The sequence below is a fragment of the Callithrix jacchus genome, chromosome 15 (genome assembly GCF_049354715.1).
Source record: "Callithrix jacchus isolate 240 chromosome 15, calJac240_pri, whole genome shotgun sequence".
In the NCBI taxonomy this organism is placed as follows: domain Eukaryota; kingdom Metazoa; phylum Chordata; class Mammalia; order Primates; family Cebidae; genus Callithrix; species Callithrix jacchus.
In genome coordinates this window covers 54,084,515-54,109,427 of record NC_133516.1, presented here as the reverse complement: position 1 = coordinate 54,109,427, position 24,913 = coordinate 54,084,515, and the positions used below count along the sequence as shown (strand labels likewise).

Genomic DNA, 24,913 nt, shown 5'->3' with positions numbered 1-24,913 from the left:
TTTGGAAGAAACATCATGACTACATAGAAAATGACTCTGCCCTTCCCCATCTTCTTTCTCATCTCTCCCCAGGGGGAATAAGGAAGGCCAACAAGCAGCCTGGTATCCTGGGTTGGGTCACTCTGTATTGACAAGACCCTGTGTGTGTGGCTCCCTTTTCTCTCTCTTATCTCCCAGGGGCTGGGTAGCTAGGCTGAGGTGGGGCCTGTCTCCTTGGGGTTCTCAGGGTCATCTTGTCCTTTCTCTTTTCTGATTCTTATGGGCAGCTCTGGCACTCTGGTCTTATCAGACCCAGAGATAGCTGGACACAGGCCAGGGCTTAGTGGACTGGAGACGACTCCATGGGTGAGCTTCAGCTCAGTCACCCACCCACAGGCTCTGCTTGCCTGGCCACTAGCCGGACTCATCATAAAAGGGCCATAGTTAGTTTCCTTCCCCTGATCTCTCAGGTGAGGTTCTCTCAGAAGGACTTGGTGGGACAGGAGTAGGGGAGGAGTGGCTTTGGTTTGGCAGGATTTCAGCATTCTTGAGTTCCTAAAACATTTGCATCTAATAGGGTCGCCAGCCCCTAACAATGGTATTTTCTTATTTTTTATTCTGGTATTCAAATAATAATGATAATCGTAAAATTAACTTCACATATAAAATAGACACATACTCCCTTTGTAGAAGATTAAAATAATTTAAGAAGTCCTCCCCATAGATGAAATTGCCTATGGCCATCCTCCAAGTCTTCCTTCTGTACACACACACACACACACACACACACCCAGTGAGAAAGTAAATGCTGCTTGTTCTCTCCAGCTGAGAGTTCAAGGTTGTTACACAGTAAAAGTTGCCTGACACAAGTGAAAACTGGTAGAACTCTTAGTGACTTTCAGAATGTTTAATGACATGCCCTTTGACATCAGGTTCTACTTCCAGGAGGCCAGCTTTCTGAAGCATCCCACGTGAAGACACATGGATAGTGATCTTTAGTTGGCCTCCAGCTTGAGTCCCACCAGTCCAGTTGATAGGTGGACTGTCTAGGCACTGAGCTCCTTGGTCACTTAGCAGCCCATGCCAAGTGTCAATGGTGGGGCTAGGAAGGCCTTTATTGCTGCCACTCCTCCCCAACCTCTACCCCTTGCTCAGTGTGATAGCACCGGAAGTCAAACAGCTCCCATAGCTACACATGTGTGGGCACCACCTGGCTTTTCTGCAGCCACACAATGCTGATTTGAGAGAGGGCCTTCCCCAGAAGGACCAGTGGCTCCCACACAAGCAGTGCCCATCCCTAGAGGGCTATGGGGACACGAGGCTGGCTGGGGAGGCTCATAAGACAGAATGCCTGCAGAAAGAATACTTTCCCATTGGGTTGATGTTGACTATTTACCACCCACCCCTAAGACAGCCAATCCCTCTTACTAAAAAACCACATTTCCAGGCTTTCTTTTCCCCTCAAGGTCCTCCAGTGGCCTCTGGAATTGGGTCATGCGGGAGCTTTGGTGGGTGAGAAGATGCTTAGGGTGGTTTGTCGCCTGGGTCTCCCGCCTGGTTCCTCAGCTGCTCACGAAAGGCTGAGGGAAATAAAATTGACTCCAACACAAGGTCCTGCAGACACCTCTGCAGATAAATTCCTGTTTTGTTGGGGGGAAGTCCAGATGGAATCTCGGGGCTGGGAAACAGATCTGCTGGCTGGCTGTCCCCACGCGCCTCTCAGTTCATCTGTCACTGTTCGCTCACTGCTGATAATTCTGTCAAGTTGGAGCACTTGCCTGGTATGGCAGCACGTTGAGTCAAGAAGGATTCTCCCCCATTCCCTGGTGGAAACTTACTGCGTCCACGGATATTTGGGGTGATGCTTGATTTGGGACCGGGCATGGCTTTATGGTGGGGGGGCTGGGGTTATTGAGGTCTTCATGTCCAGCCAAGATTATGAGCATCTGCCCATCAGCCTGAAGCGGCTGCCCACCCACAGGGGCCAGGTGAGCCGGGAAAGCTGTACTTGTCAGTCATTCCTGGATGTCCACTAGTCCATCCCAGCCTCTGCTAAGAAATCTTCCCACATAATAACAAAGGTGGGGGGCCCATTCTTTTTAACTGCTTTATAGTATTCCATTATGTACACATGGTGTGACTGCTGTGTTGTAGGAGAGGTGGACATTGATTTAACTAATGTGGGGACATGGCTGATTATTCACAGGCTGGTCAGTGATTTACGAGGTGCCAGGCACAAAGCCCTGTCTAATTGGTACAAGAGTGTCTCATTTCATTCTCCAAACAACTTGAAGGGCAAGTACTATTATCCCCATTTTACAGGTGGGGAAATAGAGGCACAGAGAAGTTAAGGCATTTGCCCAAGGTGACACAGCCAGTAAGAAGCAGAACCAGGATGCAGAACCCAGGCCTGACTTGACCCCCAAGGCCACCCTTGTAGCCACCACCTCCCTCAAGGAGAAGCAGAGGAGGAGATGGCTGCTGAGTCATATCTAGGGCCCAGGTCTCAGGAAATGAGCTGAAGTCCTGCTGTGGAAAGAGAAGATAAGAGGACATGACTGCACCTCACTCTCTGTGCTTGTTATAGCCCCAGGTATGACAGTAACCCTTCCTGTCTACACTCAACAGCTGTGAGGAGCCACGGTGGGTGTCTGGCTGCTGCCAGTGACAAATAGCTGAAACTCAGCAGCTGGATCCAAAGCCTTTGGCTTTTGGTTTTTTGCTTTTGCCTGAAATAATCAGATAATTACAGCTGAAGCAAGTCACTCAGCTTGACTTGCAGAAGCCAATTGCCTCCTTCCTGGACTTGTTCTTCCCAAGGGAAGCCTTGGCTCTGCTGTCTCTGACTCTGGCGTGATCATCACCAAAGCCAATACCCTAAACCCCAGCCTCGGCTCCTGTTCTGCTGCCATCAGCGACCCTGGGCCTGGGGGCTTCAGGGAGAGGCTCAGATTGACCCTTCCTAGTCGCAGAGTGTGGGATGGGGGTGCAAATACTGCCAAATGAGTTCTCCCCAGCTCCAACCATCCTGTAAGCACTGGAGGGGCAGGCTATGTGTGGGCCTGGTGCCTGGCTGCTCACGGCACATGTGCCACTTGAGACTCCAGTGTGCTCGCTCTTCTGCCTCCAGCAATCCCAGCCTGGGCCAATGCTAATATTTACATTCAAAGGCAAAGCTGCAGCTCAGGGCTGCTTCCGTCTCTGTGACTCTCCTGGGCCCAGGGGATAGGTTTGCAGAGTTGGGTGCTGGGAGACAGCTTGTGTGGGCTGAGCGAGATGGCAGGCAGGGAATTAGGCCCTAGGACTCAAACAGCAAACAGGACTGTAGTGATGATAATAGCAACCATTTATAAAGTACTTACGATATGCCAAATGCTGGGGTAAGTCTTGCCCTTTTTTTTTTTTTTTTTTTTTGAGCCAGGGTCTCACTTGATCACCCAGGCTGGAGTACGGTGGCCCAATCACGGCTCATTATAGTTTCGACCTCCCAGGCTCAGGTGATCCTCCCATCTCAGCCTCCTGCCCGAGTAGCTGGGACTACAGGCACATGCTACCATGCTTGGCTAATTTGTATATTTTTTAGTCAAGACAGGGTTTCACCCTGTTGTCTAGGCCAGTCTCAAACTACTCCTGACCTCAGCCTCCCAAAGTTCTGGGATTACAGGCATGGCCCACCGTCTGTCTCACGCATTTTTATTTTAATTCTCACCCCAGTGCTCCAAGGCAGGTGTATCATAGTTTTACGTGGTAGAAAACCGAGGCAGAGAAAAGTAAGTAACTTGCCCTAAAATCATACAGCTAGGAAGGAAGGGATGTGATGTACAGCTGAGTGAATGTATCTCGGGACTTCTAAAATCAAATGCCCACAGGGGCTGGGTGGTTTAATTCAATGAGTAAAATCTGGTGAGTTTTAGGCACTAGGGAGGGGTGGGGACTGGGGCCGCTGGGATGGAACACACATCTGTTGCCCACCTCCAGCTAGTGGTTGCTGCAAGGAAATGTGGACTCTGTGAGGCCAGCTTGTCTGATTTTCAAAAGAAAATCTTAGCATGTTTGTTTCTCAAATCAGGGGAGAAAACACATATTTATATATCTACAGGTTTTTATTTGAAGTCTTCTAATTTTTCAATGTTGGCAACACATTCCTTTTCTAAAAAAAACGCAGCAGGAGCCAAGTCAAACATGTGTTCGGGTGACAGCGCTGCTCTAACTGCTAAGCCCAGCTCGCTCACACTGTGCTCTGCCTCCTCCGTGCAGGAGGCAGGACGTGACTTCAGCTTGGAGAACCAGTCTGGTTTGTCAGCCCTGAACCGCTTTCAAGGCAGATGTTCAGGTGCACCCTTGGATCCAGACCACTGGGTTCTTGCTGGGCACTGCACTTCAGAAGGCCTCATTTTGGTCCTCCTAGAGCTGTGCCTCCTTTCCACCAGGTAGAAGACCTGCTGGGCCTGGAGACCCCCGAATTCCCTGCCCCAAAGGCCTCTCACCCACTTTCAGGACCTGTGCACCAGTTATCTGTTGCTGTGTAATAAGCCACCTCAATTTAGGGGTAGTAAGCCGCAATCATTTTCTCAACCCTCTCCAAGTACTGGGGGGTGACTGGGTCAGTGGAGAGGCTCTTCCTCGCACCTCTCCTGAGGTCCTGTCAGAGGGTGGCTGTGCTGAAATCACTCACATCTGCAGCTGATCTGGCTGGGGCTGACACCTTGGCTGAACTGTGGCCAGAGCATCCGCACGTGGCCCCTCCATGCGGTCAATGTTTCCTCACAGCCCAGCAACAGGGTTCTAAAAACAAGCATCCAAAGAGGGAGGACCAGGAGGAAGCTGAGTCACCTTTTATGACCTAGCCTTGGAAGTCACATAGTGTCACTTCATCATGCTTTAGCCTGAGGCAGTCACAAAGGTCCACCTGGGTTCAAGAGGTGGAGATAGAGACTCTAATCCTCTTGAGGTGGATGGGTAAGGTCACATTGTAAGAAGAATCTTCGGGATGGGAGATCCTTCTAGGGCTGTCTCTGGAAAATAGACTCCATCTGCAATAGCCTGCATGCTGCTCTCCCCCTAAGGTCTTCCTGATGATGCAGCCTGCAGCGGGCAAGGCCAAGGGGCCACTGCCGGGGCTGGGGTGGTTGGAGCCAGCCGCAGGCTGGGCAGGTACCTGCCGCACACAAGGCCCTCTGACCCTGCCAGTGTTAGGGGCAGACCGCCTGGAGAGCAGCACAGGCCCTTCGGACTTGCTTTGAGGAGTCCCGACTGAGAGCAGCATGTGGGCAAGATAGAGGACTGCTCCTGGGGGATCTGAGTGATGGCCTCCGCTGAGAAGAAAGGGGTTTGGGGAGGAGAAGAGAGGCGGAGATAAATGTGTCCACCAACATCCTGACAAACAGGTCTTGCTTGAGGTGGAAGGCAGGCTCAGGGCTGGCAGATGCCGTGTGGGATTGTTTGTGGAATGCCAGTTTGCAATGACACACAAGCCAGTTGTCACACAGTGAAAGTCACTGGGCAGATTCGGCCCAAACTGCAGGCCTCTGTAGAAGGCAGGTGTTAGAGCATTGGTTATGCATATCTAAATCACCTTGAAGACCTATTGATGTCTGGCCCCCTGCCCATCTCCAGGATTCTGATGCAATTGGCCACTTTGTGGCCCATGTGTAGGATTTTTAAAAGCTAAACGATTCTAATGTGCAGCCAAATTTGGAGTCCACTGAGCCAGAGGAGCAATAGCTGGAGATTCTTGGGCCTTAATGAAGGAATGGTTTGAATAGATCCAGATGGCAAGGGAAGGCATTGCAGGTGGGAATAGCTACAGCAAGAAGGGGCTGTGGTAATACACATTGCAGAATTTGGGGTAATACTGGGGAGCAGTAAAACATTAGGTCAGATATTCTAAGGTACTAGTATTAGTAATAGTAAAAAAAAAAAAAAAAAAGGTGGAGTTCTGCCAAACATGGGCTTTACTGATATAGATATATATTTTTTGAGATGAAGATTTGCTCTTGTCGCCCAGGCTGGAGTGCAGTGGTGCAATCTCTGCTCACCACAACCTCTGCCTCCCAGGTTCAAGTGATTGTTCTGCCTCAGCCTCCCGAGTAGTTGGGATTAATTACAAGCATGCCCGGCTAATTTTGTATTTTAGTAGAGATGGGATTTCTCCATGTTGGTCAGGCTGGTCTTGAACTTTCGACCTCAGGTGATCCACCCACCTCAGCCTCCCAAAATGCTGGGATTACAGGTGTGAGCTATCATGCCTGGCACTGATACATTCTTATTAGGTTCTTACAATAACCCTCTGAGGTAGCTATTTTAATTCTTGTTTTACAAATGGGAAAACAAAGGCTCAGACAGAGTGCATGACTTGCCATAGCTAACCCTCAGTTGGGATTTGAATCTGTGACTCTTGAAAGTCATGCTTTGAGGGTTCCTGGTGCAAATGTGAGCATTCCAGACTTGACGTAGAGGTAACAGAAAGCCAATGTAGTAAACTGGGGTTCCAGCGAAGTGGCTTGTTGGAGTAGGTATCTATGAGGTGGTGAGCATGGCAGTGTAGTGTGGAGGGAAGATAGGATGGTGTGTGTGTGTGTGTGTGTGTGTGTGTGTGTGTAAGAGAAAGTGAGCAGTTCAGTGAGAGAGAACGGTGGCCCATATCCCCTAGAGGAGGATTCGGCTCTGGGGGCCTGAACAGCTCCTTTCAAGCTGTGGCTCCCTTCCTGCTAGGAACAGGTCCCTGGAGGAGGCTTGGGTAGTCTTCTCCAGCCTGTGTGGGCTCAGGGAGCCTCAAGCCTCCTGACCTCAGCACGTGCCATTCTCTTGAACTCTCAGACGTTTCCATCTGTTTCACCTGAAGCCCTGTGCCCAGCGTGTTTCAGCGCTGCTCATCTTTGAACGTGTTGCTGAGATGTTGCTAGCTCCTGGGATCAGACAAACTGAGTTTCAAGTTTGAGCTCTGATACATACTAGCCCTGCCTTCCTGGGCAAGTTACTCAACCTCCCTGATTCTCACTTTCTTCAACTCTAGGAGGAAAATAGTAAAAATAGTCCTTGCCTCGGAAGGTGCTGGGAGGTTCCATGTTATCATGCATGTAAACTCTTTAGGATAGAGCCTCATTCAGAATGAGCGTTCCTCAAAGGCTGCACCCACCACTCCTTCGTAGTGCCCACAGCTATATAATGGCTGCCCCTCTTCCAGACTGTAAGCCCCTGGAGGGCAGAGGCCATGCCTGGTCAACACTGAAGCCCTGTGCCTAGCATGGAGTAGCTGTGGTAGGGATTATTGGATGCTCATCCAGTACCTCTTCTCTTCTCCTTGCTGACAGAACCCCAGTCTTGCTGGGAGCAGGGATGGATCCACCAAATAGATCCCACTTTCCACATTCCTTTGCAGCCAGAGATGGACGCATGATGTCGTCTAACCTACCAAGTCATCTTAGGTTGGGCTCTTAGAAACAAACTCCTTGAAGCCAAGAGTCAAGGACAAGTAGCTTATTTGGAAGGTGATTCCTGGAAGGGGGAATGAGACAAGGAAGAGAAGCCAAGTGCAGAGTGTGTGAGTGAGCAGCACATTACTGCTCGGCCAACTGGAGCCAGATCCTGGCAACCTTTGAGAGCTGGTGTACAACAGGCCCCCAGTTTTCCTACTGAGGGCCAGAGAGCTGCTGTCTGGCATTGGGGGATGCTGCTTCTGGGCAGCATTAATTCTGGCCTGTGTGGCAATCTGAGATCCGGAGAGTTGGGTGGAGATTATTTTTGCTCATTATTTTAGACTCAGCATTTAGACCAACGCTTTGCAGAAGAGACTTATGATTATTATTTTCTGAATAAACAAATGATCCTGGGGACGGAGAGGAAGCTGCAGATGCTCTATACATAATTTATTTGAGTTTGCATTTATGAAAAGTCTTTTCATACACCAGATTGCATTTCCTTGTTGCTAGAGGGAGAAGAGTTGAGGAAGGGAGAGAAGTGAGAGCAAATGAACTAGGATCAGGTATTAAAAGTTGAGTAGCTTAGATTTGTTCTCTCAGAGTCTCAGTTTTCTCATCTGTAAAGTGGGGATAATAACCATACCAGAGTTTGTTGTGAGGATGAAATGAGCGAATGTATGATCGGTGATTTGCAGAGTTCCTGGCACACAGTAGGTCCTCGAGAAAGGATACTTGATTATTATTATTGTTTTTGTTATTAGTAATAGGTACCTCTACTGGACCCTGTAGAAAATAACTAAGACATGGTCCTTATCCTCAGCTCATGATTCTGATAGGAGGCACTCACTGTATTATGAGGGAGGATAAATTCTATGATTCCCATTTTTATAACTGGAGACATAGACTCTGAGGTGTCATAAAATGTACCTGAGGGCCTGGTACAGATCTGTAATTCCAGCACTTTGGGAGACCTGGCTCAGACCTATGATCCCAGCACTTTGGGAGGCTGAGGCGAGAAGATCACTTGAACTCAGGAGTTTGAGACCAGCCTGGGCAACATGGTGAAACCCTGTCTCTACAAAAAATAAAAAAAATTAGCCAGGTGTGATGGTGCACACCTGTAGTCCCAGCTACTAAGGAGGCTGAGAGAGGAGGATCGCTGGAGCCTGGGAGGTTGAGGCTGCACTGAGTCATGATTGTGCCATTGCACTCCAGCCTGGGAAACAGAGAGACCTTGTCTTAAATAATAATAACTATAATAGTAATAAATAAAATGTATCTGAGACCTGCTGACTGTTTTGTGGCAGGGATCTCCCAGCAGCACCATGCAGGAACTCTGGAGGAATACTTGAAGTGTTACTAACTTAGGGACATATTCGGCAAAAAGATTCTGTGATGTGGTCTTGTACCCAGGATCAATATTTGACAGGGGTCCCAGTGGGTTCTGTGATGGCAGCTCTAAGATCAATCTCAGCTTACCTGCTTTTGGCAAAAAGATTCTGTGATGTGGTCTTGTACCCAGGATCAACATTTGATAGGGGTCCCAGTGGGCTCTGTGATGGCAGCTCTAAGCTCAGTCTCAGCTTACCTGCTTTCCTCCCATCCCCCGGGCCTCCAAAACCTCCCAAGGCCATTCCAGCTCTGAACTGGAAAATGCGTTTGTTGAAAGGAGCCGAATTGGTGTGAAATGACTAAAGGAGGTGCAGGTTACAAAGCCACGAGCTGGAAATTCGTTCTAAATTAGGATGTGGGACCTTCTTTTCCAGATTAGTCACTAAGCAAGCTCCTTCATTCCCACACTGCCTCGGTGCTGCTGGTTGGACAGCTAGTTCTCACCAACAAGGTGGTAGACTGCGGTGAGGCCGTCTTCGGCTGGTGCCACTCACTGAGGGGAAAAGGGAAGACTTCCCCTCTTAACCTGGCTGGGAGCCTTCCCAAGGTGGGTGAGGGCATTTCCAAACTATTTTTTGCTAATTAATGGAGCAATTAAAAGGTACTGGCTAAATACTGCTGGCCATTGAATAAGCTCAGGATGGAAGCACGTCTGACTTCCCTGTAGGGAGGCTTCCTTGTTGAGCATTAAAATACCCACAAATTCCCTTGTGGCTTCATCATAGACTCTGTGGTGACCACTACCCATGGACTGCTATTATGAGACCAGTCTCATAAAGTGACTTTCCAGAGGCCTTAGGCGGTCATCGTCAAAGCGGGGAGAAACAGGGGTCTAGGGCTGAGAAGACTTGCTTGGTCTCAGCCTCAAGAAATCGGTACCAGCCAGATAATGCTGGGCCTTGGGTCTTTCTCCATGCCGCCTTTGATAGTTTGGTGTCTTGAGGCACAGGCAAGGGACCTCTCCTTCCTCCAGCATCTTGTCACCTAGGACATGATTTTCCTGTGATGACACATCTCCACAGGCATAGGTCAATTTTTTTGTGAAACAAACCAACAACAAAAAAATCATCTTGGGTCTTGCCATAAATCCTCACGAGCGTGTAGCCGGGTGGTGACTCTGGAGGTATGCAGGCATGAGGTTTTTGTTCCTGGTGTTTCTCTCTACCCACGCCCCCTCCTCCATTCTGCCTGCTGTGTGCATTTTGTTCTCATTGCCTCGGGAGAGGACGGTGCAGCAGCAACTCAGAGAGAAGAGCATGTCAGCTCTTGGCCTTGGAGTTGCAAAATCTTAAGCCTGTGGGGATAAGGACTGATGGATGTCCGTGATGGATGTGAGGAGGAGAGCTGGCAAGGAGACAGATTTCTGGGCCTGCAGATGGCAAGGTTTCTTCTGGGTGGGGAAGGAGGAGAGGTGGAAGGGACCCGGTAAAGGAGAGAGGTCCTGAGGCCATGTTGGCTGGAGGAGACTCAGCCTCCAGGCATGTCCCAGCCCCTACCTGGAGGGGGGCTTGGATCACCCACCAATGCCCCAGGGCTCTCAGTCAGGACCTCCACACCCTCCAGCTGATTCCTGCATCACCATCTAGCATCAACACACAGGAGCTGCAAGGGTGGCCCTTTCTGGCTTTCTTAGCCCAGAGGGGACTCCAGCCATGTGCCGAGGGCTTGTCTGGCACGTTCCACTTCTCCCTTCTGACGTTCCTGTTTCAGCGTCTCAGGCTATCTGCAAACTGTGGAGATAGGGTGCGGCTCTGGACACCTGCTAGGATAGCAGTGATGGAAAGGACAGGAGGACAGGGCCCCTTAGCACTTCTACCTCCCTGATCCTGCCAGGGGTCACCTGTGGAGGTGCGGCGATGGTGACCCGCAGCCCCCAGGAGCCCTTTAATTACAAAAGCTCATGGCGTGCAGAGGGAGGCAAAAGATGAGCCGTGGGTTCATGCGAATCTGAGGACTGGCTCCAAGTCCACCTTTGTCTCCTGCTTTGGAAAGCTGAACAGGGTGCAATGTGAGAAGCCGGTCTTCCTTCCTGCCTGGCAGGCACTCTGGGGACACCACTGGTTTTCTCTGCTCTGCCAACTCTCCTCTGGGGACTCTCCCCCCTACTCCAGGCTGCCCTGGAGGGTGGAGTCTCCCAGCTGCCCTCCTGCTCCACCACCCCGCCCCCCCCCCCCGCCCCCCATTCCACGGGCCTTTTCATTTAAAGAGTTCATTGCTACAGGAAACAGATGGGAGTCACAAAAATAATAAACAGAATTTCAAAGGTTCCGGAAGCTCAGAGTCATGGTCTCAGGCCCGTCGTTAAAAGACTTCCTTCTGAGATGGGGCCCGAACATGACGCCAGCCACTGTTGTTTCAGTCACTGTCATGGCCAGGCAGGGACCTGCAGTGCCTCGAGCTGTCAGTCCCTGGACTAGTGTGTGACCCTCATAGCCATCTTGCAACAGGAGGGTGTTATGACCCCCACTTTACAGATGTAAAAACTGAGTTCAGAAAGCAGGATTGGCTGCGTGACTTAGGACATCCAGTGCAAAATAAAAATGTGGGGTCCTCGGTTCAAAAATTAAGAACTTCAAGACTGAAACCACAGAAGACTGTTAAATCAAGTGAGGTGTCCTTCTGAGCACAAGCCCTGCGTGACTGCCCGGGACACAGGCTTGGGAGGTCAGCCCTGTCAGAGATTAGATAACTCGCCCAAGGACACCAGCTAGTGAGAGGCAACCCCGGTTTCCAGACAAGGTCTAGGATAGTCTTCAGCTGAATTTTCCCATCTCCCCAATCTTTACCTGTGGACACCCACTCCCTCCCTCACTCCCACCCACCATGGCTTGGCTGTCAGCCTTATGTTTATAACTTAAAAAGAATCATGAAAAAGTAAAGCATGACTTTAAGACACCAACACTACACAAATCCTGATGTTGCTCCAAGAAATCCTTTGGCTCTTGCTAAAACGGAAGCAGAAGAGGCGATTGGGCATTGCCCCACCTCCCCCTCCATTCAATTAACTTGACAAGGAAACATTTTTGAGATAGATGATTCTCATTTTCAATGCAGTTTTAAAGTCCCTAGGGGCAGGAAGACACTCGGGCTTGCCTACTTCAGGAAGTAGTGTCTTCACTCCAATTTATACAGACTTTATTTTAAGAGACCTCAGCTGGCTCAGCCCACATAGATAAGCTTCCCCAATGGGATATGCATAATGTAAGGTTTACAGTACACATTCAATGCAATATCTTAATACATGTTTATAAGAATACATATTTGTATTTTATGCTATTATCACAGTAGTTCTCAGAGGAGAGAACGATTTTACCCCTTAGGGGAACATTTAGCAATGTCTGGAAGACATTTCTGTTGTCACAGCTAAGAAGCAGCTGCTACTGGCTTCTAGTGGGTGAGGTTTGGGGGTGCTCCTGGATATCCTACCATGCACAGGGCAGCCCCCCGCAACAGACAAGTATCCAGCCCAAAATGTCAGTGCTGACACTGAGAAGCCACAACAAGCAATCATAATTAATTTTGGTATTGTCAAGGAATGAAATAGATTACTGGGACTGGAAGCCTACATTATAAAAAAATCTACCCTTAGGAAATAAATTTTTGAGTGCTGCCAACTTAATTTGTGCCTGTTATATAATATCTAACTAGGTCCCAAGTTAGGAGTCAGTGGAACCTCAGATCATCTTTACACCTCTCCCCAAGAAGTTTGAATTTTCTTTTTCTTTTCCTTTTTTTTTTTAGAGACAAGGTCTTGTTATGTTGCCCGGGCTGGTATCGAACTCTTGTTCTCAAGCGATCCACCTGCCTCAGCCACCCAAAAGACTGGGATTATAGGCGTGAACCACCACACACCTGGCCAGAAGTTTGAATTCTCATACTCTGCTGATGAGAACATTGAGCCTCAGAGAAGAGAATTAGGGAAGGACTTCCTGCAGGTGGTTTCACCCAGAGATGCTGTGAAAGAGGCAGGCGGGACAACGTGGCGTGGTCTTTCTCAGGGATCTACTTTTATCTCTTGGCACCTGGCCAGCTGGGCTCACCCCGCTAGTTGGAGGTGGGGGACACCCACATCCCTGACTCTGGTTTAAGGATCTCTCCTCCTTGCATCTGTTCTTCCTTCCTTTCAAACACCCCATGTACAGTACCTTCTACAGTACTTGCTTTTGCTTTGAGGGAAGTACCCTCCTTCCAGGAGAGAGAGGTAGACAGACTCTGAGTCTGTGGATGGAGCATGTAAACCAGGTGATAGCAGCCGGTGTATGAAGTTCTGCCCACAGTGACTGGCTTGGGATAGTCACATAACCTAGTCTGAACCATGAGAGGTTTGCTGCCCTATTGCTATCCCAGAGGACCCAGCCAAAGGCTGAACTCCAACGAGCTGCCAGAGGAAACACAGGCGGCCCAGTCAATTCAACAATGAAGATGTTTTTAGTACAAGTATGTCCCAAACGGGCCAGGGACAGTGGTGTATGCCTGTAATCCCAGCACGTGGGGAGGCTGAGGTCGGTTGATCACTTGAGGCTAGGAGTTGGAGACCAGCCTAACCAACACGGTGAACTCCTTTTCTATTTTTAATGAAAATGCAAAAAGTTAGCCGGGTGTGGTGGCACGTGCCTGTAATCCTAGCTACTCAAGAGGCTGAGGCAGGAGAATAACTCGAACCCAGGAGGCAGTGGTTGCAGTGAGCTGAGATGGTGCCACTCCAGCCTGGGTGACAGGGTGAGACTCTGTCTTAATAAAGAAGCATGTCCCAAATATTTAGTGGGATATACTTCTACTAAGGAAAGTACTTCTTATCTGAAATTAAAGTTTAGCTGATGTTTTATATTTTTATTTGCTTAAATCTGGCAACCGGTCAGAGGAAGCTAAAAAGGAGCTGGCTCTTGGTGACATCATGTGAGCCCTGGACTTTACCTGAAAGATTGTTAAGGCATGTTCTGGACCTTCTCAAGGCCCTGGGCTTAGGAAGCGTAGGCGGTCTTGTGAGGTGACTACACTTCCTTGCCCTTCAGAGTGCTCAGCGTCCAGTGACAATAAAGGCTTATTGGGTAACAAGGCTGTGTGCATAGCTCGCTTCTAATAACGTCCTTCATTTTTTAAAGCACTTACCGTGCCCCAGACACTGTGCTGGAGCTTTTACTTCAACTCCTTCCTACCCTTCAAATATACGTGAGCTAAGTAACAACATACCCATTTCACAGGTGAGGAAACTGGGGTCTGGAAAGGTGAATTACCCTTGACTTTAGGGCACAGGCTGAGAAAATGAGAAACAGAGGACTTGAACCAGGTCCTCTCGGCAGCAAAGCCTCTGCCGCTTTCTTGGCAGCTTGCCACCTTTCGGGCCCCACACCTTGCCTGCTGGTCAGCCCCTTGGAAGGAATCTAGTGTTATTCCTGACCCTGCTCTTCCTCTCTCAGCCCCAGAAAGCCCCCATTAGCTGCCCACCTCCCGCTTGAAACAAGCCGCAGAACATCAGGAAGCCCTAGGAGGCTGTTTCTTTGACAACCTTCAATTTAAAAGCTCACGGAAAGTCTTCCTCCGACTGTTGTGACGTGAGCAGCCCAGGTACACAGGCCTCCAGAGGCCAGAAGGGGCTGCCAACATCTGCTTCCCATTACCCGGGGGAGGGACTTCACCACCAGCCGCTGGTAACAGGAGCCCCTGGCCTCTGATTTATGGCCCATTTGGAATGAGGCCTCAGAGCAATTACTTGTCGGATTGAACCAGGCAAGGGGGTAGAGCTTTGCAAAGCAGAAAGCAGCGCTCTCTCCCCAGGCAGACAGGGACCATCCAGTGAGTACTTTCTTATTGACTTAAGTTACCTAATTTTCATGGATCATTGCCTATGTACCAGGCACTCTTCTAAGTGCTTCATGAATATTCAGTCAGTTAAGGCTCCCCAGGAGGGAGATGCTATGAGCATCCCATTTTACCATTGAGAAACTGAGGCCCACATAGATAATACAGCTTGCTGCAGTCACCTAGCTAGGAACATAGACTCTGCTGGGATTTGAATCTAGGCCCTGGAATCCATGCTGTCAACTGTTATGCTGCTCTGCAAATGAATAATCTTTTAAAACGTGTAAATTGGATGACCAGATTCCCAAACTTTGAAATCCAAAGTTCTCAGACTGTAAGAGCCTCTGGTTTTCTGTTCTCTGTCTTCTCCTTGCCCATTCCCCTCCAGCCGCCTTGCCTGTTCTTGCTTCTTTTTGTTCGTTCCTTTTTTTAAAACAGCTTTATTGAGCTATAAATAACATCAGGCTGGGCATAGTGGCTCATGCCTTTATCCCTGTACTTTGGGAGGCTGAGGTGTAGAGGTCACTTGAGCCCAGGAGTTTGAGGCCAGCCAGAGCCACACAGCAAGATACCACGTCTACAAAAGATTAGCCAGGCATGGTGGTGCACACAAGTAGTCCTAGCTACTCAGGAGGCTGAGACAGGAGGATCTCTTGAGCCCAGGAAGTCAAGGATGCAGTAAGCTATGACTGTCCCCCTGCACTCCAGCCTGGGTGACAGAACAAGACCCTGTCTCCGAAATTAAAAAAAAAAAAAAAAAAAGAACATTTCATAAAACCCATTTAAAATGTAGAGCTCAATGGTTTTAGTATAATATATTCACAGAGGTGTGCAATGACCATCACAATCAAATTAGACTATTTTCATCATCCCCAAAGTCCCTGTCAGTGGTCATTCCCATTCTCCCTCCCCTCCAGCTCCTGGCAACCATGAATATGCCTTCTGTCTCTACAGATTTGCCTATTCCTGGCGTTTCATACAAACAGAACCATACGTGTTTTCTTTTTGTGACTGACTTCTTTTACCTGGCCTAATGTTTCAAGATCCATCCACGTTGTCTCACGAATCAGTACTTTATTCCTTTTAGAGGCCAAACCACATTGTGTTGTATGGGTATGCACTTTATCCATTCATTGGTTGGTAAGCATTGGGGTCTTTTCCACTGTGAACTCGTGTGTATTTTGTCTGGACCTCTGGTTCCTTGGACAGACTAAACATGCTCCCCTTGCAGTACTGTTGCCCTTGCCATTCCCTCCCACTGGCTGCCTTCCTCCAGGTTTTCTTGTGGCTGGCACCTCACTTCACATCCCTGTCCTCACACCACCTTCTCACGTGGGCCCTCTGGACCTCCCCCTCTGCTTGTCATTCTCTCCCCACTCTTCTGCTTTAGTTCTCTTTGTTGGCCTTGCCACTACAGGAAATTATATACTTACTTGAGTACTGGAATTCTCTCTGTCTCTCCACCTAGTGTGGAAGCTCCATGAGGATGGGGACCTCCTTGGTCTCAGTGCCTGGCATATAGAAGGTACTCAATCAGTAGGCAATGTGTGAATCAAGCAGTGCAATGGAGCATGGATGACTTGCTCCAAGGCAGCACAAGGCTTCTAGGTAGTGAGTGAGACACATCCAGTGACTCCAAATGGTAACCGTGTGCTCCCACGATTGCCACACCTGCAAGGTCTCAACTTTGTCTTTCTAATTCCCCTGCAAGAGTATAGAGGAGAGAGAAGAGTAAACTAATAAACCCACAGGTTGCTGCTACAGGAAGCAAGGACAGTGTGGCTGCTAAGAGTAGGCACTTTGGCGGGAGACATCTGGGTTGTTGTTATCTGCTTCTGAGCTTGGTGACTGTGAGCCATCCATTTCATTTTCTGTGCTTTGGTTTTTTCAACTGTTGAAGGGAAGTAATAATCACACTGTCTTTACTAGATGGTTATGAGGGTCAATTGAAATAATGTGGGTAAAACGTTGAAGATATGTTGGCTATTTTTGTGTGCATGGATGTAGGCATCAGGAAAGTGGAGAGAGCAAGGAGATAGGCAGGTTACTAGCCTGGAAGGGAAGGTGGGAGGAATTGGTGCCAGCTTCCTGGGGTAGATGACATCCAAGCTGGGACCAATAGGATGTGGTCCTGAGGAACAGGATATCCCTTCTCTTTCTCACCTGCAGTTCAGGCTCTCACATATCAGAGGAGAACTCCAGGAAGTCATTCCACCACCTCTGACTCCCTGCTGGCGAGTCCAATATTTGGCAAGAAGGCTCCTAGGACAAGAGGCAACTTGAAAGACTGCTTATGCTCAGAGTTCAGGTCAGATGGGGTAACCTGCTGTTCAAATACCAATGGCTTCCTGACTGCCTAACTGTGACCCTGGGCCTTGTGCGAAACCTCTCTGGGCCTGCCTGTCTTTGTCTATAAGTAGGGATGATGAGAAGAGAGCCATCAGCACCAGGTAGGAGTTCAGTAAAATAATGCCAGGCAAGAACTTGGCATATGGGGAGTATCGGGTCAATGTCAGCCCTCAGCCTTGGTGGAATTCCTCTCTCACCTCAAAGTCTCCTTGCCTCTAGTGTTTTCCCAGAGCAGTAGCAAAGCAGGCAACTAGTTTTGAATCTGGGACTGCTGCTTAAAGAGCTGGAGCAAAGACTGAGAGAATGGAGCTCAAGTCAGCCCAGTACTTGCCATGTGGTTTGGGAAGAGTGAACTCACCCTGTAGAGTCTTTAGAAAAACCGTCACTGACAAGAGGAAAATGAGATAAAGGCAGTCAAGCCCTTGCTGCTTCCTGTCTCCCTGGGAATCCCTAAGAACATCCCCCAGCTTCCTCCTCTGCCCTCATCCCTCTCCCAGGGCTTAATTGGGCAGCTGCAGTCAAGTCTGCACTTAACCTTCTCCCCATCTGCCCTCAAGGGAAAGAATTAACACTAATCCCTGAGCTGCTTCCCTGCCTGTTGATGGAAGTGTCAGAGTGCAGGGACAGGGGGCCAGCTCAGCTCAGGCCTCCCAAGTAGTACCGCCCAGCTCCAGAGCCCAGGGGCTCCCCAGATATGCCCACCCCAAAGTCCCTGCTCCTCTGTCCTGGAGCAGTCAAGGAGAGTCCTCCCAGCCAGTCAGCCACCTTTCTCCCCCCTCCGTCCTTGTCCCTCTAAGCCCAACACTGTCCTATAGAAATACAATGTGAGCCACATAAGTCATTTACAATTTTCTGTAGCTTGGCTGGGCAGGGTGGCTCATGCCTGTAATCCTAGCACTTTGGGAGGCCGAGGTGGGTGGATCACCTGAGGTCCGGAGTTCAAGACCAGCCTGGCCATCATGGTGAAACCCCATCTTTAAAAAAGAAAAAAATTTTCTGGTAGCCACATTAAAAAAACCCAAAGGGTAATAGATGAAATTTTAATAACACACTTCATTTAACCCAACATATCCCAAATATGATCATTTTAACATATAACCAATGCACACAATTTTTAAAGAGATATTTTATGTTCTTTTTTTACACACCCAGATTCCCCGATTCAGTGTCTATCTTATACTTTTATAGCACATCTCAGTTTGGATACTAAAATTTTCATGGGAATACTTAATCCGCATTTAGACTTCACAAAATTTGTAGCTGAAAAAGATTCACCTACCCAAGTTGTTCCAGACCCACATAAAAGTTTTCTAATCAATGAATCAAGTATAAGTTTTTAAGTTTAAATGTAAAAAAAAAATTAAATAACAGGAACAATTCAGCTCATCAGTGACATTAGCCACATGCCAAGGCCTTGGTGGCCATGTGTAGCTGGTGGTTACCATATTGGATTGTGCAGCTCTGGCCTTTACCCAACTTCCTACAGCTGCTTTTTGGCAGGCCTCTCTAGGAAAGTGTATGGTGCACTGGAGGTGGAAACTCTGCCTCCAATTTGCTGTGTGCCTCTGGGTGAGTGTCTCTCTAAGCTTTTCTTTTCCCAGATCTCAAATCATTCCACTTAAAGAAAGTGAGTGCCGGCTTGGCCTTGTGGCTCATGCCTGTAATCCCAGCACTTCGGGAGGCTGAGATGGGTGGATCACCTAAGGTCAGGAGTTTGAGACCAGCCTGCCCAACATGGCAAAACCCTGTCTATCCTAAAAATACAAAGAATTAGCTGGGTGTGGTAGCAGGCACCTGTAATCCCAGCTACACGGGAGGCTGAGGCAGGAGAATTGCTTGAACCTGGGAGGTGGAGGTTGCAGTGAGCTGAGATTGTGCCACTGTACTCCAGCCTGATGACAAGAACAAAACCCCATTTCAAAAAAAAAAAAAAGAAAAGAAAAAAAGAAGAAAGTGAGTACAGATGACTCACAACACCTTGTTCTAGGGTCTGGGAGTGCACAGCAAAGAGCACACAGTACCCCGTCTCACAGAGCTTCATTCTGGGCTGGGAAATGGTCACCAGAACTGTAATATTTATGGAACCCTTTTCATATGCCAGGCACTGTTGGAAGCCTCTGACATGAGCCAGTTCTTTTTATCATCACAGTAGCTTCATGGGGAAGGTGCTGGTATCATTGTTTCTCATGGGAAAATGGAGCCACACAGAGCAGTTAAGAAACTTAACCAAGGTCACCCAGCTTAAACGGAGCAGTGGTGGGATTTGAACCCAGTCAGCTTGGCTGCAGTGTAAGCACTTTCCTCACCTCCTTCTGCTGCAGGTCGAACATTCCTACTTCAAAATTCCAAAATCTGAAGCACTCCAAAATCTGAAACGTTTTGAGCACTGACATGAAGCCACGAATGGAAAATTCCATACGTAAATACTCATCACAAGCTTTGTTTCATGTGCAAAATTATTGAAAATATTGCATGAAATTATCCCATTCAGCCTATGTGTATAAGGTGTATATGAAACATAAGTGAAATTTCCTTTACTGTTGTTGTACTCACAAGCCCTCCCTTCACTCCAAGCTCTGTAACATCTGGCATCTTGGCTAGTTTGCTGCTTCCGAGGTGCCTGGGGGTTCATGCATTTAAGGCTTTGTGTACTCTGGGGACTAGACATGATTCCAAAGTGCTGCTGACTTGGGTCCCAATCCCCAAGATATCTCATTATGTATATGCAAATATTCCAAAATCTGAAAAAGTCCCAACTCTGAAACACTTCTGGTCCCAAACACTTCAAATATGGGCTACTCATCTCTCTAATGAATGCAGAGTGGCAGTGATGGGTGCTGAGAAAAGCAGCAAGGCAGAAAAAAAAGGGGAAGCCTGCTATTTTGGATGGAGGGGAAAGAGGCCCCCTTTCCTCCAGGCTACAAAGACTGTCCCTAATATCCCTTGCACTCCTATCAAGGGCCTACCCCATGCCCGACTTTTAAAGGGTTTTGGAGGCCTCAGACAGGGTGTGATGGGCCAGAGTCTGTAAAGGTGTGCCCCACATTGAGAAGGAGCTGGGCATCTAAGCTGCTAAGCAGAGCCAGGCCTACCAGGCAGGTGTGTCATGTGGGCTTAGAGCCAAGCCGTGGCCACCAGCTGGGAGGCAGAGCCAGGCTTGTGCCAGCGACTACAGTCAACGGAAGCAGCTGCACTCCAGTGTTTACTGAGCATTTATTTTCTCTCCTCCTTTCTTCTTTCCCCTTTCAGCCCATCTTTCCTAGCCTTGCCCCTTCCCTTTTCTTCCCCCTTTCCTCCCTTACTGCTTACCTCCCATCTACCCAGTGTTTATTGAAGGTCTACTATGTGCTAGACATAGTGTCAAGCCCTAGGGACACTGCAGGGAATAAATGCTCCTGTCCTCAAGGAATGTTATGGTCCATTTGGATGGACCCATAAATAAATCTGTAATATCTGCTGAGAAAAGATGTGTGTGCTCTTTGAGAATAACAGTGAGATGAATTAGGGGAATTAATTACTCTTTGTACATGGAAGGGCACTATAGATAAAGTTCAAAGGCAAACGATAAGCTGGAGAAATATTCACACTCTCAGGGATGCAGAAGGAGCCCACATCTGTGTATAGAGCTCACCGTCAGATCCTGGTACAGAGTGCCATTCCCTTCATGGTGGGGCTTGCTCTTATTTTTTCTCATTCTCTCTCTCTCTCTCTCTGTTTTTAATACATCCTTTGTTCTACATAAAATGATTGTGCCCTGTCAGTAGATGAGGTGCCCAACTTCCTGACTCAATGTTTATGACATCAGGTCAAACAAGAACAAAAGTGTCATGAGAACAATCCACCCAAGCTCCAGCCTTGAACTAGAGAGAGTCCCTGATCCAAGGATCTTGAGTCCAGTGTGGGTGACAGTATGGGTACTAAGCAAAGACCTTTCAGGGTAGTGCAGGGGAAGGGGCAGGATAGGTGTGGGGAACTTTGGAGAGAGTCACGCTCTGCAGACTCTTGGGGACAGGAAGGGATAGTGGGAAGAGTGACAGGTAAGGGGAGTCTGAAGCATGGGGAGTAGGGTGCTAAGGGGAAGGGAAAATATTCCATGCAAAGGGAATTGCTTGTGCAAAGGTCTAGAGACAGAAAAGTTTAGACCCTGACACACAGATACACACACACACACACACACATACACATATACATTGCAGACACAGAGTCTCCTCCATCTTGCAGGAGTCTGAGTCAGGGAATCCCAAAAGATGGGGGTGGAGAGGTAAATGAGTCAGATTACAAAAGGCTGGTAAGCTATGCGAGGTTGGACAGCATTTGCAGATCAATGGGAAGCCTTTGAAGAATTACAAGCTAAGGAATGGTTGCTTCAAAGTTGTGTTTTAGAAAGATCACGTTGGTCACATTCTGAATAATGGAGTGGGTAAACTGGAGCCAGTTAAGAGGCTGTTGCCAAACATCCAGGGGAAAACTGATACTGGCTTGAAATAAGGAAATGGCCATGGTGATGGAGATAAATGGGTTGAGGTCAAGGTCAAGATCAATGTGAAAGGTTTAGGCTGCAGCTCTAGAAATGGGAGTCACAGGTGGACAGACAGGACCTGAATCAGGTAGCAGTGGCAGTCCCTCAGGGAGACTGTATCACACCAAGAAAGAAGGGACCAAACTTTTGATGCTAGGTCCTGTGTTTGGATCAAAAGCTGGGAGACTCCTGGGTTCTTGCCTCTGCCCCTCCCTCACTGGCTGTGTGAGTTTGGGGTATTCAGCTCTCCTCTCTGGGTTCGTTCTCCCCATCGGTTGTAAGATGCTGTGACTTGAACAGGATCAGTGCTCCCCGCTGTCCCATGGAGCCCTAGGTGTCCTTGGGAAGTCAGTCCTTCAGGAGCAGGGTCTGAGGTGGCATTTGGTGGCTGTGGCTTGGGACTGTCACCTCCTCTTAAAGCACAGTAGTTCCCCTTCACTTTGTTTTATAATTTGGCTTTCTGGCTCAGCTTTGATTTGAAGAAAGGGTTCCGTGACTCAAAAGAGTTTGATGAGGGATGATCTGTCATGTTCCATCTGGCAGAAGGCAGAGCCATACCCAGTTGAGAATTTTCCTGATGCTAGGAAGAGTGACATGTCCATGAGTCAGAGGGAATTAACAACTATAGACCTTACAGCAATGTTTGGTGCAGGCTCTAGATCCAAGGAAAACTCATGACCTTGCACCCAAGAGACTAAGTGGACTTGTCTGATGGGTTAGCATCTCCAACCCAAGTATTCCAGGGGTGACAAATAAGATTCAGCTCTGTCAGTGCATGGTAAAGTTGCCTGGGGCTGCACTGAGGAGGACTCAGTGAGGATAAAGTGCCATGATTGATTGGCAATGTCTGCTCTGGGCAGCAAATGGGTGGTAATGATGTGTGTGCTGTGAATCTGCTAGCTTTGATCTAATCTTTGCTGTTTAACAGGGACATGAACTCTCATTCCCATCATAGCCCCAGGCTGCTGTATTGTGTGATCTCTTCTTTCTCCTCCTTTTGTTGTTGAGTACTTCAAAGGTCTATCCTGGCCTTCTTCCCAGTGGACCAGTCACTTCAGGAAGCTAATGGGCTGTTCTCTAGAGGAAGCCAGATCACTCAATGAGTTCCCATTTCTCTAGAATTAGATGGTTAGTCATGAGGACCAGGGGCAGTAGGTGGGCTCAGGGCCAGGGAAACGCAATGCTTCTTTGCTAAGCCCACAGGACATGGGCCTTGTTTCCTGAAGATATCCAAGGCCATGTTCAAGAGGTTCTTGCCACCACCCGGATCCCACTTGCTGCATCTGTGAGGGACTGCCAATGCTAATGGTGGGGGTGGAGGCAGGAGGAAAGAAGGGCAGTCTGCTACTCAGGAAATTAAAAACCTGCCATTCTCCTTAATATTTAAAAACAAGTCATCTTCATGACATAAATAAACCATGTTTATTGCAGAAAAGCTGAAAAACGTGGGTAAGTAAAAAGAAGAAAATAAAAGACATCTACGTCCCAATACCTAGAGCAAAGCATGATTCCAACAAGTTGCTGTGTATCTTTCCAGACGTCAGCAGCTCTAGGCACCAGCCCCTGAGAGTGGATAATGACTGTAGCCCTGGGGTGGGTGGAGGCCCCACAGCTGTGCCAGGCATTAACCCTGTAGTTGCTGGCTGATGAGAAGGTCTAGAGTTCCTGGGGGTGGAGCTAGGGCAAATGGGGTGAGCTGCGTGGGGCTCAAGTGGCAACCCTTTCCAATCTGACAGGAACTAGTTTTTTCACAAGTTAAGCTGGCACTTTATGGATAATTTTCAGTGGTGTCTATCCCCACTCCCCCAAGGGTGTAATTAGACATATTGGCTGGATGCAGGCCTGGTCTTAGAAATACTACTGCTTGTTGGAGTTAGGAGGGGTCAGTTCCTAGTCAGCGTCCTTATTTGCATTTGAAGTTTTGTTGCTCGTGGAGGGTGAGTTGGGCCACACATATCCCTTTCTCTTTTTATAAATTCATATTTCCCTCATCACCCTCTCCCCACAAGAGGGACTGAGAGGTTTCCTGGAAGAAAAAGAATCTGTGATCCTTGGTTTTACTTTAGGAGTCAAGGGTAAAAACAACTTCACCTCTGGGCTAGGCTGGCTTCAATCCAGAGCAGACAGAAAGGACCATGGGATTCTAGAACAACACTCACCATAAAAGAAAACAGCCTGGAGAGGTGCCAGGACTCAGCACCCAGGCCCTGGTGGCTGGAGAGGATGGTCCCTTCTGAGCATGGTTTCAGGCTGGCACTAGAGCCTTCCTGATCCAGCCACCCTAGAGAAGTGGGTACCCCATGGGGAAGAGTGTGCATGAAAATGGAATGCCCTAACACTTTGGGGCTCGAGCAGCATTGCTATAGGGCCCCTCTCAACTGCAGGAGTATGCAGTTCTGAAGGGAAAAAGAGGGATCCCCAGTTTTGGAGTCCAGCCAGCAACTGTAGATCTTACATAACCTGATCAGATCTGGGAGGGGCAGAGAACCGGCTGCAGCTATACGGTCCAGTCTGAGAGATTTGACTGAATTTCTCTCTCTCTCTGCCAGGTGGCAAAGATGCTCAGGACTTACTTGACAAGTGGTTAAACTTAGTGATTAAGAGCACAGATTCTGGAGCCAGACTGCTTGGGTTGGAATCCCATCTCTACCACTTACCTTCTTTGTGACTTCGGGCAAGTGACTTAACCTCTCTGTGCCTCAGTTTTCTCATTTGTAAAGTGGGGGGACACATAATGCCTTAGAGACTTGTTAATAAGGATCAAATAATATACATATAATTTTATCTGGCTGATTGTTATGTTTGCTGACGCACACATACACCCCAAGTGGTCTTGAAGATGTAACATTTAGGAACTGGAAATTCTTGTTAATTTGGAAGGTAAGGCTGAAGTAGTTCTTTTTTTTGAGACAGAGTCGGCTGGAGTGCAGTGGCATGCTCTTGGTTCACTACAGCCTCCGCCTCCTGGGTTCAAGCACTTCTCATTCCTCAGTCCCCCAAATAGCTGGGATTACAGGTGTGCACCACCATGCCTGGCTAATTTTTGAATTTTTAGTAGAGAGGGGGTTTCACCATGTTGGCCAGGCTGGTCTCGAACATCTGGCCTGAAGTGATCTGCCTCCCTCAGCCTCCCAAAGTGCTAGGATTGCAGGTGTGAATCACTGTGCCTGGCCCAGGAGTGGTTCTTAAATTTGAGGACGCATCAGAATCATCTGGAAGGCTGCTTGTTAAAGCACAGATTTCTTGGCCCCACCCCCAGTGGGTCTGGGGTGGGACTGAACATCTACATTTCTCACAAGCTCCCAGATGAGCTGGAGTGGACCCATGCACACATGCGCTGGGGCCCACAGATCACACTTGGAACAACACCAGTTTTGAATATTGTTATAAGTCAATTTTATTTCTTCTTTTTGCTAAAGTGTAATCTTCTCTGACATTTTGTAACCAGATTGTA

General features: G+C 48.4%; 1 protein-coding gene across 1 annotated transcript in view; it reads left to right on the top strand.

Annotated features, from left to right (window-relative positions):
• LOC118147727 (solute carrier family 38 member 8-like) overlaps positions 1-24,913 on the top strand; it is a 108,335-nt gene that overhangs the window by 44,171 nt on the left and 39,251 nt on the right. The gene's annotated exons all lie outside the window — the stretch shown is intronic.